The 18,522-nt window shown below is 42.6% G+C and overlaps 1 long non-coding RNA gene across 1 annotated transcript; it reads right to left on the bottom strand.

The window, feature by feature from the left end:
* Nucleotides 1–4,451: 4,451 nt before the first annotated feature.
* On the bottom strand, nucleotides 4,452–17,922 carry LOC309348221. Its single transcript, XR_014159300.1, has 3 exons — nucleotides 17,603–17,922; nucleotides 12,330–12,404; nucleotides 4,452–4,526 (listed from the first exon to the last, which is right to left on the bottom strand). It is a non-coding gene; the product is annotated as an uncharacterized lncRNA (long non-coding RNA).
* Nucleotides 17,923–18,522: the final 600 nt, after the last annotated feature.

Below are 18,522 nucleotides of genomic sequence, written 5' to 3'. Positions count from 1 at the left end.
TCCAGACTGCTGTGTCCTTTAAGCCTACCCTAGTATATGCATCTTCACACTCATTACTTGGCTCGAGAACTGCATTTCAAAATTGGGAGAATTTTTTATTTTAATATGGAACGCTTCATGAATTTGCATGTCATCCTTGCACGGGGGCCATGCTAATCTTCTTTGTATTGTTCCAGTTTTTGTATACAGTGGTACCTCAGGTTACATATGCTTCAGGTTACATACGCTTCAGGTTACAGACTCCGCTAACCCAGAAATGGTGCTTCAGGTTAAGAACTTTGCTTCAGGATGAGAACAGAAATTGTGCTCCGGTAGCGCGGCGGTGGCAGGAGGCCCCATTAGCTAAAGTGGTGCTTCAGGTTAAGAACAGTTTCAGGTTAAGAACGGACCTCTAGATCGAATTAAGTACTTAACCCGAGGTACCACTGTATATATGCTGCTGAAGTGAGCACAAAATATGGAGAACTTTTGAAGGATGGCTGTGTTTTGGTTCATGGATTGTGTAAAAAAAAATGCAAATTGGGCAAGTTTGCCTTTACATGCAAACTTAATCTCATTTCTCCTCCTTCCCAATCGCTAACCATCTATGGGTTGGAACTGCCAATACACACACACACACACACACACACACACTGGGGAAAAGCCCCTTTGCCTCTATTTATTGGTTTAATTAATGGTTTTTTGCCTCTGACAGTTTATTGACAACAATTTCTTGCCTTCAGTTATCATGGAAAGATGGAAAGATGAGGATTACTGTGATGGCAGTCCTGTCTTTTTTCTTTAGCCTTCAGCTGGATTGCCCCTGAAATATTGTTCCATAGTGTTAGCATATTTTTTATCTCTCATTTGCACAACACCATGCTGGTCCTTGTGAACTGCCGTCCCAGAGAGCAGAACTCTTTGACTTCACCAAGGAATCCGAAGCTGTAAACAAGGTCTAGAATTGCCTGTTGCTTTGTATATGTAAAAAAACCTGGGGGTGTCATCAAATCTGATGAGTGAGAGAGATTTAGAGAGGAAGATAGTTGCTTCACAGGGTGGAAAATATGTTTAAGCCCTCTGAGAGAGATGTGCATTTGTAGATAAAAAGAGCTCCATTAATAATAGCATGTCAAGGGGAACCTCACAAGTTTTGAAGGGAGGCATGCAGCCCAATTCCATTTATGACATTAGCCGAGGGAATCATTCCTGAAGCTAAAGCTGATGAATCAGATAATATTATAAGTACAAATGTTTGCTTTCATATTTATTTTTGAAGTCATTGCTATGGCGTATGGCAAAGACAAAATAAATTTTTGTTGATGCTAACAAATGTTTTCCTTATTCCTTATAGAAACTCAAATAGCTTTGCAAAAGTTATTCTCACCTTGAATTGAAATTCATATAAATGGCTTTGCAAATTTGCACAAATACTCTAACGAATAAACATTTTAGTTTGCATCTGAGAGTGCCCTAGACATGGATTGTATTTGCTTTAAAATCATGTGGCAAAACACAGTAAACTACAGCTTTTAATTGACAGCACACTTTTAGGGCCTTTTTGAGCTTGAGTTTGACATTTCCCTGCCATTTTAGCACAGTTTTGATATCTGTGTTGTGTTGTTTTGCATCATCTACTGTATGGACTTGCCTTTTGTACAGATGAAAAGTGTGGGAATGTTCAGGGAGGCAGGAGAGGATATATTGTTTAATGATATCCTTCCTAACTTGTGTTAGCAAGTTCTATATCTAAGCAGAGTTTAAACATTCCCCTTTAAATGCACAGCGGTTTGCTTGTTTCAGGCTAGTTTTAGCCTCTAAATATAGGATTCCTGGAAAGATCCCTTCTTGTCCCTCTTAAAAAGAATAAAGATGACAATCTTATTAAAGTAAATATAAAAGTAGTTTACTCACATTCATTCAGTTCACAGTTGGATCCCTGAAGATAGACTTATATTACAAAAGTATATACACATGTGGAACTATCCCATAAGGGAGTTAGTTCCTAAGTGACTACGAACAAGCAGTCACTTCTCCTCACACATAGAAAAACAAAATGGAAAAGAGCAGAAAGAGAAAGAGGTGTGCTCCCTGCCTTGCTCTTGTTCCCGGGCAGAGAGAGGGCCAGATTATACCATACCCGCCTCTAGTCACATGCAGAGGAAGTTTGTCCCAGCTCAGGAGGAAACAGGACATTTTCTTCTGGCTGGTACAAAGCATCCCGTAGCATGTCCACTCTAGGAATGTTGTACTTGACTGCTATGTATTTCACATCCCACAAAAAGGTGGGCTAGAAATCCTTTAAATAGGGCTAGAATATTGCCTTGTGCCACCCCAATCTCTGAGCGGTGTGAGATTCAGGAGTTCCAAACACTTATATGTTTCCTTTTGGAAATGAGGCACAGCAGAGACTGTAGTGTCTTTTTGATGTATGGTTTATTTACACACGTATACAACCTGAGCCTATGATGGACGGGTTCACAGCACTGACATCCCCAAAGGGTCTTGTTCCTCCCAGAGCCAGAGCCCTGGAGCCAAACAGAAATCCAGCATTGCTCTCAAAAATTGCTCTCCCCCTCTTTCTCCACCTTACTGCTTTACTTCTAGATCACATCCCTGCAAACTCTAAACTCTAAACCTTGCTTCCTCCTTGTAAGTAGCTGTGAGCTGGGGAAAGGCCCCACCCACATGCCATCTCGCACAGAACCCCTTTCTTTTGTTTCCCTTAATGGCCCTTCACCCAGCCTATCACCTCAACGCAGGAAATCAGCCTGGCTTATATTTTAACACTTGCTGGATCCAGGGTTTAGAAGGATTTTGCATACAGCCTACTCCCTCTACCCCAAATTAATACAGTCGTACCTTGGATCCCAAACGCCTTGGAACTCAGATGTTTTGACTCCCGAACGCTGGAAACCCAGAAGTAATTGTTCTGGTTTGTGAAAGTTCTTTTGGAACCCAAACATCCGACGGGGCTTCCACAGCTTCCTATTGGCTTCAGGAGCCAATCAGAAGCCGCACTTTGGTTTCCGAACATTTTGGAAGTTGAGCGGATTCCGTTCGACTTCCAAGGTACGACTGTAACAATATAGTTTCCTTACTTAAATGGACCAGATTCATCAAACAATGTTTTTAAAATGTTTTGTGAAGAGGTTTGGGCAGCCCCAAATAGAGCGTGTTGCAGTAATCCAAACAGGATGTAACTAAGACATGTGTCGCTGCAGCCAATAGGGCATTTCAAGGAATGGGTACAGCTGGTGCATTAGCTTTAACTGTACAAATGCACTCCTGCCCACCGCAAAGACCTGGGCATCCAAGCTCAGGGCTAAGTCCAGGAGCATGCCCAAACAACCTGTGTCTTCTGGTGGAGCATTAGCCCATCCAGCAAAGGCTGAATCCCTATTACTTGTTCCGCCTTCTGACTTATGAAGAGCATCTCTGTCTCATCCAGGTTAAATTCCAATTTGTTCACCCTCATCCAATCCATTACTGATAACAGACACTGGTTTAGAACCGATACATCTTCCTTTAAGAGGCATCTGAAGGCATTTCTGTTTACCCAGGCATTTGATGGCTGAAAGATATTATTTCAGGCAACTCAGAAACTACTGGTTGAATGTTTCTTTAACTGTTTTCAGAATGCTTTTCATAATGTTTCATATTATTGGTGTGTTTGCCAGCCTGGGCTCCTTTGGGCATAAAGGCAGAAAATAAATTGAGTAAATAGTAATAATAATAAAAAATAATATAGAGAGCCACAGATTCCTGTTGTAGTAGATGCTGCCCCAAACTCTAAAAAGTTAATACTCTGCTTCATTTTCTGACCATTCTGCAATCAGTTGTGATGCTGCCAGGTGAAGAATACATTGGCTAAATACATTCTTAATGAAATGTTTGGCTCCAGGATCTTCTTTTTGTGGCTATAACACAATGTTGAAGCCATCAGATGTTGTCATGGAAACAAAGTTCTGCAAGTGCTTTGTGCAAAACCCAAAACATCAATTACAGTAAGTTATAATATCAAATCAGTACAGATCTAAATGGCCCTTATGCAATTTACTGTCTACACACACACACACACACACACACACACACAGAGAGAGAGAGAGAGAGAGAGAGAGAGTGTTCAGTTAAGACATTCAAAACACCAAGAAAGATCCTTGAAGTGGGGGAAGCAGCTAGTAGATTTCTTTAGAAAGCCATTGAATGATACTCTAACTTTCACTCTTCTCTGCGATACAATCCATAGTCCTTTCCACAGTTATTTCACATTTTTATTTTAAAATATACACTTGGTGATGGCAGCACCGAGTTTCACATTCATGAGTGATATTTCTACAACACTTTCTCATCTTGATTTGTCTCTTGCGTCTGTGAGAAGCACCGTTCTCCTTTTATCATTATTGGTAACGTTTTGCTGCAGTGGTTTGCTTTAATCCCTTTAGCTCCTGTGGCAGAGCATATTGATCATTCTCCGTCACCACTCTTCTTATGGCGCATTTCATCTCTGTTTCTAATGTTTTATCACCACAATTTCTCTTTGTAGCCTTTAAAAAAACCCCCAACTTTAATAGGAACAATTTATATGTCCGTTTTACTTCTATTATGGGTCTTTGAAAATACCTTTAGTATCTTATCCATTGAATTCTAAAAGTAGTGTGGATCCATAGTGTGATACACACGCTCCTGTTTTAATTCATAGATTACTTGGGATCAGCAATACCCTTTGGCCCAGGTAAGATGGCAAGCCACCCCCTCCTTCTTTCACTCACAGAAGCTGATTGGGCTTGGCAATTGAATTTGACTTCATCACTGACTACAGAACAGATGATCAGGCTACCTTGGGGGCAAAGGCCAGGCCAGGCCCTTTGGCATACTAATATCTGTCCTTCAACATCTGAGTGCTATTGCTCTCTGCCGCTCTGTCTAATAATAGTATTGGTCCTGAAAACCATAAAAGAAGGAGTTAGGGAGCAAATTTTGCCACACTCTGTCCCTCAAAACCTTACCTGTAGATTGTAGCAGTGGCTTGTTGAGATTGTTCTCAACAAGCAAAAGGAATCTTGGGAAAGCACTATTGTGCTGGAATCCTATACACAATGAACTCTGAGTAGATGTATAGGATTACACTGTCAGTATGTTTTAATATATTGGGCAACCCAGTCAGATGGATGGGGTACAAATAATAATAAAATATATATGATGCTCAAATAAAATGAAAACTAAATATTCAGTACAAGGTGCTATAAAAATTGATTCTGTTATTTTACAAGATGAAACTAGAGTAATACCTTATTCCGTGGATAATTGAATAAGTTTCCATTTATCAACCTTTACTTATGCATTTCTAGTGACATAGTGTGGTCATAATACGTGAACTTTTATTTTTAACAGTGGATTGTGCCTCTGCCCATTCCACTTGTCAACCCCTCTGCTATTCCCCCAACAATAACAGCCTACAGCTTCCCCTTCCCACCCCATGGAACTATAAAGCTCATTTTTTATCTCCCATCCCCATTTCTGAAGCCACTTTTCTATTCTGCAGCCCACTTTATACCCATTTTCACCTTCACCCCCATGTCCATGCCTCCTCCCCATTGCTTTTATGCACCCACTTTGCACACAAACCTTTGCACACAAACCATTGTGGTGTAGTGGTTAAGAGTGGTAGACTTGTAATCTGGTGAACTGGGTTCGATTCCCTGCTCCTCCACTTGCAGCTGCTGGGGGACCTTGGGCTTGTCACACTTCTCTGAAGTCTCTCAGCCTCACTCACCTCACAGGGTGTTTGTTGTGGGGGAGGAAGGGAAAGGAGAATGTGAGCCGCTTTGAGACTCCTTAGGGTAGTGATAAAGCGGGATATCAAATCCAAACTCCTCTTCTTCTTTCCACTTTCCACTCCTCTGTCCTCCCAGTTATGAAGTTACCATCTCCTCCCATTCTGCAGACACTTCCATGCACTGCTTTCATCTTCAACCCCCAGGCCTCCTACATCCTCCTTTTTTGCAACTCCCTTTGCACCCCCATATTCACATTCACCTCCTTTTCTCTGCTTCTCCGCCACTCCTTTTCCAGCTCTCCTTTGTACACAGATCATCACCTCCCACTTCCATGTCCCCTCCTCCCCTCTCCTATTCCGTGGTCCCCTTTGTGCACACACCTCCAATTGATTTATCTATAGACCAAACTCTACATACATTAAGCATAATAGAAACACCACCACCTGACCCCACCCCCATCCATCTTCCCTCCCTCCACCCCCTTTCTTTTTCCTTTTTTTTTTCTTCTCCCCCTAATGCCTCAACAAATGAAACGGATTTGTAAAAATGTTACATGGGGGGAAAAAAAATACGAGGCATTACACTTCTGTAAAACAAGAAAATCCTAAATAAAATATTAAAATAAAATGCCTGTTCTACATTACTACATTCAATCTAGAACTTGGTGTTAAAGACAGCACAGGGTGCCAAGAGCGTAATGTGTGAAGGCAGGCACTATGAAATATGTGAGGGCTCCACCTCCTTTCTCTCTCCTTTCTCTCTCTCACATGAGGTAGCTGATATCCTACAACTGGTATTCAGAAGCACACAGCTCCCAAAAGTGGAAGTGGAACCTAGCCACTGTGGCTAGTAGACACTGATAGCCTTAACTACTAGGAGCTTGTCTAATCTTTTTTAAAAGCCATCCAAGTTGAGGGCCATGACGACCTCTTGTGGAAGTGAACTCCCTGGCTTAACTATGCATTGTGTGAAGAAGCACAAATATTCTATCTGTGTCTTTCTTGAACATTCCAACATTCAGCTTCATTGGATGGTCCTGATTTCTAATGCTGAGGTGGAAGGCTTGTGGTGCTGTTTTCTATCTTCCTTTTCCATGATACACATAATTTCCCCTTTTCTTACTTGCCTTTTCTCTAAACTATCCCCTCTTCCCAGATGTTGCAACCTTTCTTCATGGGGTGGGGTGGGGTTGCTTCACCTCCTTGGTCACTGCTTTTGTCTTTTCCAGTTGTACAATAGCACTGTTGAGGTGAGGCAACCAGTTTGTCTTAAAAGGGCTCATGTAAACAACAACATAACCCTCAGAGGTTTGTGAAGCCTTTCAAAGCTTCTACATTTCTAACTTTTCCCTGGGGCCAATGAATACAGGTGCCACGTGGTTGGATCTTTGCCAGAAAGTGCTGACACAACCTTGACAAAACCTTCCTTGAAGTACACGGTGACCTTTTCCTGCTGTACATCACAGATGTTGTTAACTTTATGGCACTCTACAGCAGGGGTCAGCAAACTTTTCAGCAGGGGCCCGGTCCACTGTCTCTCAGACCTTGTGGAGGGCCGGACTATGGTTTTTTGGGGGGAAATGAACGAATTCCTATGCCCCACAAATAACCCAGAGATGCATTTTAAATAAAAGGACACATTCTATTCACGTAAAAACACGCTGATTCCTGGACCATCTGCGGGCCGGATTTAGAAGGCGATTGGGCCGGATCCAGCCCCCAGGCCTTAGTTTGCCTACCCATGCTCTACAGATTCAGTTTATTAATAATACTCTGTGTGACTTTAGATAGTATGATCAAATAAGGAAAGTGTGTGTGTGTGTGTGTGTGTGTGGTACCTCAGCAGTCTTGGCTTCTGGTGTAACTTCAGAACAGGTGAGCCATGTATCTCTTCTACAGAGAGAAGTATAATTGTCTTCATGTCTGGGAAACTTTGGGGCAAAGAAAAGTGCACGAGTTCTCTCTTTAGGTGATGCACAGGGGATGCTCAAAGCAAATGTGTGAATCTCTTGTTCAGCCAAAGGGAACACAAAATCAGAAGCCATACTTGGTAAGGTGTAATATTTGAGTATTCAATTACAGTATTCTATTTATATCCTACTTTTCATGGAAGGAACTTAAGGTGGGTCACATGGTAGATTAAGCTAAGAGACTGGCCCAAGGTCATCCAGTAAGCTTTGTGCCTCAGTGGGGATTTGATTCCTGATCTCCCACGTCCTTGTGCAATACTATTTCAAACGTTGACTTGAAGAACCTGCATGCTAGTTTTCCTTCAGTGCCACTCCTGTCTGTGCTGGCAGAAACAAAGGTGTGATATGATGAGGAAGCTGGGTGCATGCAAGAGACAAAAGAAGGCAATTGCATTAGGACCGGGCATCTGGGCAGGGGGAGGAATGTAAAGAACAAATGTCGAGAACATCAGCTTCCAGAATGGGTTTGGGTAAGCATATTTGCTCAGAGACCAATATACCCTTTTCAGCACCCCATCTCTAGGTATATTCTCTTAATCCAAGTGCTGTGCACATAAAGGATTAGCATCTTTCTTCATCTTTGAGCAGGCAGCATGAGACAGGAAAACTGAAAAACTGAAAAGTTTGACAATGTTCAGCATAACCATGCAACCTTGGACAAGATGCATATGTTCTTCACTCTTTTTAGATTATAGCAAGGAAATGGGGAATTCACGTCAACGTGTATGGGTTGATAAGCCAGAGACTTATCCTTGGTGCACATGTTATGGGGTAAAAGCCTGACATTGTCACTGCATCACTGTGTTTTTGGCATAATTGTATAAAAGCACAGTTTTTCATTGAACACAATGGAATAACCTTGAGTATGTCAGTACAGGCAATTATCTACTTATATGTGAACACATACTCATCTGTTTATAGTCCGCTGTATCTTAATCATGTTTCTGATCCTCTTGTACTTTGCATTCAGCAAATTCAAGGTTGTAGGTTCAAATATCTACTGGCAATTAAGGTCCTTGGAAGGAAGGACTTACATTTCCTGTTCATCTGTATTGCCAAATCCGCCCCTGATAACTATGGATCTTATTTCTTAAGGCATTCTGAAAAATGACTCTTAAGAAAACCAGATAAAGTTACATTATATAGCCATTCTAAATTTTTCGTGTTTCCATATTTTTCTGAGTATAGCTCAAATAGTGGATGCATTATTTGGCTTATGCATCACCAACTTAAAACATAGCTTGTTCATTCTTTTCCTCAAACTGGATGAAAGATGGTTTTGAGGAAAATGCGTCAAATGCAGCATTTCTTAAGAAACAATAGGATAGATATAGATGGTGGTTAACGTGGGTGTGCTGCTTCCCAAACCAACGATGGAAGCACATAGGATGCAGAGTAAATTGGAGCGGGCACACAGGTTCTGGGCAGGTCCACCAAAGGGCAGGATCCCAAATTCAATTTACAGTTGAATCCTCAGTTTCATAAACCAAACGGCCATTTGATGTTGCTTCTTTACGTCTGAGAGACCCAAGCAACTTTTGTGTGGCACTGAAAAAAACACCAAATCAGGATGAATGCTCATAAAACAGGTCATCCAGTAGCACACCCTGAATGAAGTACAGTGGTATATCGGGTTAAGTACTTAATTTGTTCCGGAGGTCCATTCTTAACCTGAGGTACCACTTTAGCTAATGGGGCCTCCCGCTGCCACCGTGCCACAGGCATGCGATTTCTATTCTCATCCTGAAGCAAAGTTCTTAACCCGAGGTACTATTTCTGTGTTAGCGGAGTCTGTAACCTGAAGCATCTGTAACCTGAAGCATATATAACCCGAGGTACCACTGTACATTAAGCTGACATCATTCTGGTGCTAGCAGCACTGCTAACTCTAGAACTGAGAGGACCTTTGGTGTGGGATATTTGGCAAATCCTCACCGTGATTAATCCCCACTTGGAAACCTATGTCCCCACTGTGGAAGGACGTGTGGATCCAGAATTGGCCTCCACAGTCACTTATGGACACGCCATTAAGACTGTGTTCATGGAAGACAATCTTACTCGGCTATGAGTGATAGCCAAAGAAGAAGAAAGATGGGGCAATCTAATGGACAACTGCCCTAAGACTTAGTGCCAGAGGAGGAGGAGGAGCGTATTAAGGATGTCCACACAGCGGCACTCCTCTGATGAACATGGGGCAGCTGCCATTGTAATTGTCCACAGTGTTGCCATAGAGCAGGGATGGGGAACCTGTGGCCCTCCTGTTCAGCCAGCATGGCCAAACCTTAGGTATGATGGGAGTTGTAGTTTAAGAATGACTGGTGTAGAGTATTGTGGGCAACTACAGTTGTGGCTGCCTGGTGATCATTGGATGAGTCAAAAAAAGGGAGACCCAAGGTAGCTGTGTTAGCAGCAGAGGGTCCCCGTGGCCTTTGAACTACCTTACCCCTCTTTTTGGAATCATAGTGAAGAGCTTAAAAACAAGAATCATGTCTCCATGTCCATATGTATAATGTAAGAATTACTAGCATAGTGCTCTCTCTCACACACTTGCCACCAGCAAATATGTTCCCTGGCACTCACAGGATCACCTCCCCCACTCCTCCTCTGAAATTAGTCTTGAAGGAAACATTTTGTTATAACCAATAGAGTAGGTTGTGGTATGTGCTTAGTGCCCACAACTGTTTCTCCAGTTTGCAAATGGGCTAGTGGGTGCAAAAATGTTGGCAAACCACTGGTATAGTGCTTGGCAGAGTGTTGCATCCGATCTGCCTGGAGGTTTTGTATACCACCTTATATCTACTGCTCAACAGCAGTTACATAAATTTAGGACCTAATAATTAATGGGTTTGTAAAATGTTGTTGATTTCCCAACCCATCTCACTCTGACTTCAATTAAATTATATTCTGATTTTTTTCTTAAGGACTCCAGGTCTGCATCCCAATTCTCAGATGCATTTAGGAGAGCTTGGTACACGTGTTCCATTGTCCATTAAACAAAATGCACTTTAATTAGGTTTGTAATGGATTCCTTATGTTGTTATTCAAGGTTTTCTTGCCATGTGTTCTCTTGTGTCTTTTCTAAATGGTAAAATATTCATGAAATGCTTATATATTAGAGCAGAAGCAATTCTTTGAAAATGCTACATTTCCATCTGAAATCGCTGATAGACATTCTGGTTTCTGTGAGCACAGAAGAATAAATGCATGACAAAGACACAAAACACCTGGATTCAAATCTCAGCGGAGGCATGGACTCAAAGGTATCTTTGAGCAAGTTTGCTGTCTCTGCTTTTATTTCTTCTCTAGAAAAAGTGAGTAATAAGAATCTTCCTCACACCAAAAAAGATTCAGTTGTAGCTATTTAAGCTAGGGGATGGGAGGGAATGACAATTCTCATCAGGGGTGCCAACCTGAATAAATTGGGGGAGGGCAGGTAAGCCCCACCCTGTATAATGGATCACAAGATGTGGTGCGTGCACACACCATTTGAATGGGAATGCCTACCAACTTTGGGGGACCTCTGGCCCCTCAAATATTTTATTGGAGGGCTGACGGGACCTCGGCCCCTAGGAGTTGTCTCCTATGCTTCTCATTGACCAAAGGACCAACAGCTGTTGGAAGTTTGCTCCTTTTTCCTCCTACATAAAACTCCACCAGACTTGGCAGTTGCCCTATGGCTACAGAAGCAAGAGACAAGGCAGCCAGTGTCCCTCTGTTATTGGGCAGAAAAACAATTGCCAGGAGTCCTCCCCCCTTCCAGCAACAACCCAGGCCTTAAGGGAAGCTGGACACCAACCACTTCTCTGTGTATTTGCTTTCTTATGACTTGGATTCAGTTAAGCACTTGGGAGGCTCCCATCTTTGTTGCCTAAGTTATAAATTATAGTTATAATCCGTGCTATTTTTCTAGAGAAAGATGTGCCGGAACTCACCTTGAACACCTCCCTTCTTCTCTTATAATGGCAATGGCGCCCACCTGAGAGGTGCTGGAACTGAGTTCTGGCAAGGTCCCAGTGAAAAAAACAACCTGGTTATAATGATAAATTAGTTATAAATTAATTATGCATGGGGGGTTGGGGAGTTCCCATTAGTTCCAATGGAAGCTTCCCTTTCAGAGTTAATTGCAGCTTCAGGGGAGATTTTTGCTGGAACCGCTGCAGGAGAGGAAGGGGTTAAAATAAACCTCCCCAAGTATCAAGGTCTGGACAAATACTGCTCTCTTGCACCAACATGCACACATATGCACAAACAAATGGAACTGCATGTGCGCATTTACTGTCACACTGAGTTTGGTCCAGGCAAAATTTTAGTTTACACTACCTTGTACTGGGACCTGACGTCAGAGCATTTTATTTCATAGGAACACAGGGAGCCGCCTTATCCTGAGACATGCCATGAATACATCTAGCTCAGTATTGTCTGGCAGTGGCATTCTGGAGTTTCAGGTGAGAGTCTCACCCAGCCTTACCTAGGAGATTGAACCTGGGACTCTTTGCATGGGTTCATTGATCACTGGGGTATCTCTCTCCACCCTTCCTGACCCAAGCTCACTGTGCCCAGAGAAAGTCTGACATACAGAGTGAATTAAGTGAAGTACTCACATTGCCCAGGTGAAGGAAGTCTCTAGGTCCTTGGACACTGGCTTGTGGCAAAGGTCATTTTGTCACCTGCTGTACCTGGGAAAGAACTCCCAAGAGGCAAATTCAATTCAATCATTTCAGAAGCTTAAGGAACTGCCTCTCAAAATTCCATTTGCCTTGGTTTGAGTTGAATGTGTAACTAATACTGAAATTTATGAATAAATTTTCAAAATGGCTTGAGACTATGCATGAATTGAATGAATGGTTTGAGACTATGCATGGGATTCGGTGTTTAAATATTGTGCAGATGGCTAAAGAACGCAGCCCTCTGAAGCAAAACATAGTCTACAAGCCACTTGTGAGGGAACTTTTCCTAGAAAATCCACCAATTAAATAGTCTCATGTTAAAGTCTAAAGCTGAGCAAGTGAATATACAACCATTAAACCATGCTGGCAATATGGATGTAGCTCTGGGGCTTTGTGTTGTAAATATTGTGAAATGATTTGGCATTTTTTTTGTAATCCTGTAATTAGAATAGACCCTAAAGGTAGATTTTAATTCTCCAACACAATGCGTAAGCTCGTTTTTATTAAGTATCTTAAGGGTATGATATTAAGAAAATTAATTAAATGCAATTTAACATGATGTTGGATGGAATCAGTGTGATACTTTCTGCATTTATCCAAGCAGCGGAAATTTCTGGGGTACGTTTTTATTCAGGTTGGATTTCCTTCGGAAGGAGCTCACAGAAAGTCATACTAATGGCCCAGTTTGCTTAGGTTCCTCATCCTATGAGGCATCCAGTTGTCTCCCTCTGCCTTCGTAATAAAATAAAATTCTCTTGCCTGTATCCATCCATCTACCCTCTCCTCCTTCACTTATGGCATTTGATCCAGAGGGTGGAATGGTTGGGCATTAGAGGGCTTTTTTCCCCAGCTGGAATGTGCCGGAACTCAGTTCCAGCTCTTCTCAGATGGGTGCCATTGCCATTATAAGAGAACAAGGGAGGCATTCATGGTGAGTTCCGGCACCTCTTTTTCTGGAAAAATAGCACTGGCATTTATCAGGGCCTCAGGATTGACTGAAGGCCTGCTGCCCTAACAGAGCTACCATTTCCACTTTGCACAAAATATCTAGGAAGATCACACGCACCCTAAGAGAAACATTTAGTTTGCCCACCTCATTTCTTCAAGGTTAGCAGGCCTACTGAAGGTGCTGTGTCAGAGGGCGCCTACAAAATCATGGAGCTAGGACTGAAAAAAGCTGATGCTATTCACAATTCTTCATAAGCCCTTCAGTTATTTTGTCAAGGAGAAAGGGATAGTGTATTATTTATGTCCATGTTCAACTTGTGACTGCCCCTATGGGATACCACCCACTCATCCCATGCATAGGGTCCCAAAAAAAGTTTCAGTTATGGTACTTTTCCATGTAAAAGACTAGGTTAATAATAATTAAAAACTGGGATCGTCTTTTACACAGATGGGACATGGGTAGCGCTGTGGGTCAAACCACAGAGCCTAGGATTTGCCCATCAGAAGGTCGGTGGTTCGAATCCCCATGACGGGGTCAGCTCCCGTTGCTCGGTCCCTGCTCCTGCCAACCTAGCAGTTCAAAAGCACGTCAAAGTGCAAGTAGATAAATAGGTACCGCTCCGGCGGGAAGGTAAACGGCGTTTCCGTGTGCTGCTCTGGTTCACCAGAAGCGGCTTAGTCATGCCAGCCACATGACCCGGAAGCTGTACGCCAATAAAGCGAGATGAGCACCACAACCCCAGAGTCAGTCACGACTGGACCTAATGGTCAGGGGTCCCTTTACCTTTACCTTATACACAGATAGTGCTGAGTGTATTTTCTTAATTTTGAGTCTCCAAAAATAGGTGGTGTCTTATACACAGAAAAATATGGTAATTAATTATGTTTTAAAACAAGCATACCTTGCCAAAATCCTGAGAGAATGACATGAGTATTTATGGGAAATGTATGGTTTATCTATTAACACTGGGACAAGAGACAAGTTGAAATGAAAAGTTGCAAGGGCTGCTGGTACAGACATATATTTTAGAAGGTGGAACTTTGAAATCCAAATAGAGGTGTAATGAGATAGGCTCATTGTAATCCATTCTGATTAAACTAAAAGGAATCTTCCCTTGTCAGTTTCATCAATAATTTGAATAAAGGTTTTATATTTGGCCTGCAGGGATTTTCCAGCTAGTGAATTAGTTACTGAGACTGAAAGAAGGGTTGTATTCTTTTTCCCTTTTCTGTTAGGAAATCATCTTTAAAGATGTGACTACAGCCTGCTTGTGCATAAAGCTGAAAAGTATTTGCATAAAGATTTGGACAAGTAGCAGCATATTTCTAGAGGGATTCTCTCTTTGTTTAAGTACCATTATTGCACCCCTAAAAGTGCATTTTCCTTTGTTAACATTATGTGTTTGTCACATCAGCTTTACAAAGGAAAAGGCCGCTGTCCTGTATTTCCACAATTGCTAACTGGGATGACTAAAGAAAGAAAGTCCTTGGATGCCCACTGAAAATTCTGAAAACAATATGAACAATTTCTTGTTATTTCATTTATGAATCACTTCCCATGAGGCACCCCCAATATACAATATAATAAAAACATATATAGAACAGTTACATATATATGTAATTGTTGTAATTGTTTTTATATAGCACACACACATATAGGTAAAGGTAAAGGGACCCCTGACAATTAGGTCCAGTCATGACTGACTCTGGGGTTGCGCCGCTCATCTCGCTTTATTGGCCGAGGGAGCTGGCGTACAGCTTCCGGGTCATGTGGCCAGCATGATTAAGCTGCTTCTGGCGAACCAGAGCAGTGCATGGAAATGACGTTTACCTTCCCACCAGAGCAGTACGTATTTATCTACTTGCACTTTGATGTGCTTTCGAACTGCTAGGTTGGCAGGAGCAGGGACCAAGCAACGGGAGCTCACCCTGTTGCGGGGATTCAAACCGCCGACCTTCTGATCGGCAAGTCTTAGGCTCTGTGGTTTAACTCACAGCGCCACCCGTGTCCCTTACACACACATATACATGTGGACAAAAACACATGCAGTTCAGAACAACACCAGAACATACAATCAATAAAAAATACAGGTGCCAACTGGGATAAAGCTTGCCATTTAGAAGGCTTGTTGAAAAAGGAATGTCTGTAGCAGGCGGGGGTGGGGGCGGGGATTCCAAAGGCTAGCTGCCACCACCCTAAAGGCCCTGTTCTGACAGCATGAAGAATGACCCTCCTGGTAGGATGGTATCTGAAGAATGCCTTCTCTTGTGGAATGCAGTGATTGGTTGGGTATGCAAGTGAGGAGGCAATCTGTGTAGCCCTATTCAGTTGAAAGGGGAAACACGAGTAGAAAGGGGCTGTGGGAGCAAACTTTTAACCCCAACACCATTGTTGTCTCACTTGTGCAGCTTCTGGCTTCCCACAAGTTCAGAGCAAATATTTGCCGCGAGGAGCCTGTTGTAGTTGTGTAGGCCTCACTGCATGATCCGGAACCCTGCTCTAAATTGCCAGGGAGCCTAAACGATGACAACAGGCTCCCTGCTGCAGAATGTGCTGGAAGGAGCCATATGACGAGGATTGTTCTGAAAATGCAACCCGTTAGTGCAAATTATCACAGAATTGTAGAATTTGGAAGGGACGACGAGGGTCATCTAGTCCAACCCCCCTGCAATGCAGGAATCTTTTTCCCAACAGGGGGCTCTGACCCACGACCCTGAGTTTAAGAGACTCATGCTCCACTGGCTGCACTATCCTGACATTCCCAATGTATTATGAAATCGATGCATAAAAAGTACGATCAGCATCTATCTGGATGTCATGCCAAAGAGATTCTCACATGCTTTGAGCCGAAAGATGCCACCATGCTATTCCAATAAAAGCATGTGGAGTTCCAATTGGATTTGCTCTCCTTATTGCCTTTCCGCAAATTAACACAACATGACACAAATGTGGCTAATCCTTATTCTTTCCCCATTATCAAGAGTGGAAAAATAGAAGGTTTAAAAGGGGTAAATAGCCTACCAGCGAAAAAGAAGCTTCAATACAAATCAGGATTTACACAAATCGTATCACAATACAAGATTCCTGCCCTGACTCAGTGCCTCTACTTCGTTCCCTTTGCCTAGTGTTGCTATGGTGATGATTGAAAGTAAGTTGTTTCATTTTTGTACATTTCTGACAAGAGTATGGAACATATAGGTTAAGTTCTAAGATTTAGAAGGAGCCATGACTCATTGTGACGTCACTTACTTATTTTTTTAAAAAAAAGCACGTTTATTGAATTTTTGTAGAATTACATTAGAAAAATTCACCTAATACAGTACCACAAAACAAATATATATGTAAAACCATAACAAAAACCCACCACTAAGCATGAAAACAACTTGTCTGCTGATTAAGATACATTGTGAATAAACATAAAAAGAATTATACCGTAATCATTCTCATTATTTGAGGTAGCCCCACATTGCTGTTTTGGATGCAGATGGCCTAGCGTGACTATGAGATTTAGTGATATAACTAACCATACATCAAAATGGTCCCATTTTGCCTTACTCTCAATGACTTGCCTATGTTGTAGGCAATGATTAAAATAATATGGATGCGGAATAATAAAATATGAATAAAAAACAGTTTCTGATCCTTTTTGAGGCATGTGACAAACCCATTCTTAATAAACAAAAAATTTTTTTGGGGGGGTGCAATCCAATCTATATCTTCTCAGAAGTAAATCTACTACCCCTTAAAAAAGGCATCAGAAATCTACTTTTTATAAAATGTGTTTTGGATGAGCAGCTTTCAGTAGTAAGAAATATTATTAGCAAGTCATTAGTTTCCGTCCTTGTTCAAAATCTGAAACAGGTTGTTTTCATAGCTCTGTTTCAAATAGCTCTGTTTCAAATATTTCACATTAAAGCAAACGGGGGGGGGGGGTGATGGTTTGCCAAAATAGAGATGCCTTTAAGGTTATTCATATTTCTTGGGAAAGTAGGGGGGAAAATGTGTCAAAAAATGGGTACATCTGAAAGTATCTGAATTCTGTTTCAGTGTTATCCAGAACAATATCTAAGGCACTAATTCCAGGGACAGGGAATTCTGTCTTCGGCCTTTTTGGGGGGGGGGGTGTCTGTTCAGTAGATTGTATGAGCCACTCAGAGCCTAGAGTCCCTTGCACTCTGGGCAAGGCGCTGTATTGGCACCCCCACCCTTGAAAAAAATCTGAGACACAGGTGAGGTTGCCTGAACAGGAGGAATGTACCTGCTTGGGACTGGATGGGGTGCCCACACTGCTGTCTGCCTGGAGGCCTCTTTGAGAACCCCTTGTACCTCCTCCGGCAGCAGCAGCAACAGCTTTTCCTGCTTGAGATCCCAACAGATTCATTCTGAGGCCAAGGCAGGTGCTGGAGTGCTGAGTCTGGGCAGGGAGTGTCATGGGAGGACTTCAATGCCTGATAGGTGATTTTTTGTGCCCGCCTGCCCCACCCCAAACCTGGGGCTGGTATTACCAGCCCCGGTTATGCCTCTGGAGCCACTGTGCTGCACAAACAAGTATAAAAGCTTTAAGCTGAGGTAAAAAAGGTACAGTTAAAGCTATGGTTTTCCCAGTAGTGATGTATGGAAGTGGGAGCTGGACCATAAAGAAGGGTGATCGCCGAAGAATTGATGCTTTTGAATTATGGCGCTGGAGGAGACTCTTGAGAGTCCCATAGACTGCAAGAAGATCAAACCTATCCATTCTTAAGGAAATCAGCCCTGAGTGCTCACTAGAAGGGCAGATCGTGAAGCTGAGGCTCCAATACTTTGGCCACCTCATGAGAAGAGAAGACTCCATGGAAAAGACCCTGATGTTGAGAAAGATGGAGGGCACAAGAAGAGGACGACAGAGGACGAGATGGTTGGACAGTGTTCTTGAAGCTACCAGCCTGAGTTTGACCAAACTGCGGGAGGCAGTGGAAGTCAGGAGTGCCTGGCGTGCTCTGGTCCATGGGGTCACGAAGTGTCAGACACGACTAAATGACTAAACAACAACAAAAAAGGTAAAGGACCCCCAGTCCAGTCAAATTCGGCTATGGGGTGTGGCGCTCACCTCTGCTTTCAGGCCAAGGGAACTGGTGTTTGTCCACAGACAGCTTTCCGGGTCATGTGGCCAGCAGGACTAAACTGCTTCTGGTGCAACAG

This window comes from Podarcis erhardii (assembly GCF_964252035.2).
Source record: "Podarcis erhardii genome assembly, chromosome: 8".
Taxonomy (NCBI): domain Eukaryota; kingdom Metazoa; phylum Chordata; class Lepidosauria; order Squamata; family Lacertidae; genus Podarcis; species Podarcis erhardii.
The sequence above is the reverse complement of the archived record's forward strand: the minus strand, read 5'-3'. Positions and strand labels throughout refer to the sequence as shown.